This window comes from Sinocyclocheilus rhinocerous, unplaced genomic scaffold, assembly GCF_001515625.1.
Source record: "Sinocyclocheilus rhinocerous isolate Xijiao unplaced genomic scaffold, SAMN03320098_v1.1 scaffold1474, whole genome shotgun sequence".
Lineage (NCBI taxonomy): Eukaryota > Metazoa > Chordata > Actinopteri > Cypriniformes > Cyprinidae > Sinocyclocheilus > Sinocyclocheilus rhinocerous.
In genome coordinates, this window is record NW_015655412.1 from 267,465 (window position 1) to 269,197 (window position 1,733).

General features: G+C 38.9%; 1 pseudogene; it reads right to left on the reverse strand.

The window, feature by feature from the left end:
- Nucleotides 1-1,733, reverse strand: part of LOC107718262 (E3 ubiquitin-protein ligase MIB2-like) — a 79,804-nt pseudogene that overhangs the window by 12,084 nt on the left and 65,987 nt on the right.

The following is a 1,733-nucleotide window of genomic DNA, read 5'->3' on the forward strand; positions in this document are numbered from 1 at the left end:
TGAACGAAGGTCTTACGGGTTTGAAACCACATGAGTGTGAGTAATTAATGACAGAATTCTCATTTTGGGGTGAACTATCCCTTTAAATATGTTTTGATTTAAAGGCATCTGCTTATATTTTTGTAGGCAAAAATAAATTGCGCCAACTGATGAATACTGTTTGTGTTATTGCAGTTTGAATGTGTACATGAAAATATCATCAACATTCTGAAACAAAGAAAAAACACATTATCTAAACTATTCAAAACCTCCTGGGACTACATTTATTTTTTTCAGCTTCAAATACCTACAAAACATTCCAATTTAATAAATGCATATAAACCCACCAGCCACCAGAAGGCAGCAAACTCAGTTAATCAAATATTGTATTGCTCACGCTAAACACAACACACAGGGCAAAAAGTGAGGGTATGAATGTTGTTCAAGTTAGGGGGTTTAAATAAAGCTCTTAAAATAGCCAGGTTGTCACATAATAACACAGTCACTGAAAACAACTGAAAAAATAACTTATAGTGTGCGTCTATGTTTATACTGAGAGTTTATTGGGCAAGAGCACTGGGGGTTTAAAAGCAGAAATATTTTGTTACTCTCAACTAAAATTCAGGAACTACAGGTGGGACTACATTTCTGATAAATGTAATTCACGTGGTAGAGTTTGTAAAATCTATTTTTTTTTATTGTTGGGACAAGAGTCTGGATATAACTTTATAAAGATTGGTAAGCGATTCATTAGATCAGATTATTAGACTTGTTGAAGCATTATTGTTATACTTTCAAAACAATTCTGTAATTTGCTGTACACTTTCCTCTTCGACATCCATCGTAAGTGTATGACTGTACGTGTATTTTTCCCATGTTTTAAGCAGACAGTATTCTTGGAGTTAATTCTGAGGTCAATCTCTCACACCTCTTTGAGGAGAATCTCAGCTACATCCCGGTGGTTGTTCAAGGCGGCCAGATGCAGAGCAGAGAAACCATCTTCCTTCTTAACATCAGCCAGCTGTCGCGCTCGAGCCAAGATCATCTCCGTCGCTCTGGAGGAACACGAACAAACACCAAGATGGACGATCAGCTCCGTGTGACACCCACAGCGTGAGAAACGGGAATCCAGTACCACTAGGACTCGTTCAATACTTGGATTTCAGAAACTTAGACACAACATTTTACTTTTAAATCCGTTTTCCTACACTCTCAGAAAAAAACATTCAAAAGCTGTCAGCGGGACTGAGCTTTCTCACCTTTTTTTCTGAGAGTAAACACCAGGAAACACAAGGATTGCATCGTGATCTCGTATCTTGTTTATTGCACAGTGACTGTGCATCACGCTTCTCATTACACAGCTGCTCATTTACCAAATCAGTAAATACACACACATGAACGATTGATCCGAGTGTAAATGATTTCATTATATGAGGAGAAAGAGAGCACAATGCAACAGGAGAGACATGAAACTAGAACAGTTATGTAGGAAATCCAGCTAGGGACAACAGCTTAGCATCATTATATAAAAATATCTGACCCGCTGAATGCCAAGACTGACCAGTCACATTCCAGTGCTCCAGAGAGGACAGAGAAACAGCTCGTTCGTGAGGAGATTAGCCGTGTTTTGAAGTGTGTGCAATGGTTTAAGCTGATGCCAAACAGGATTCAGCAGCTCTGCATTAGAGCAGATTACACCTCCACCCTGTGTTTTTGTGTGTGTGTGTGAGTGTGTGTGTGTGAGTGTGAGTGTG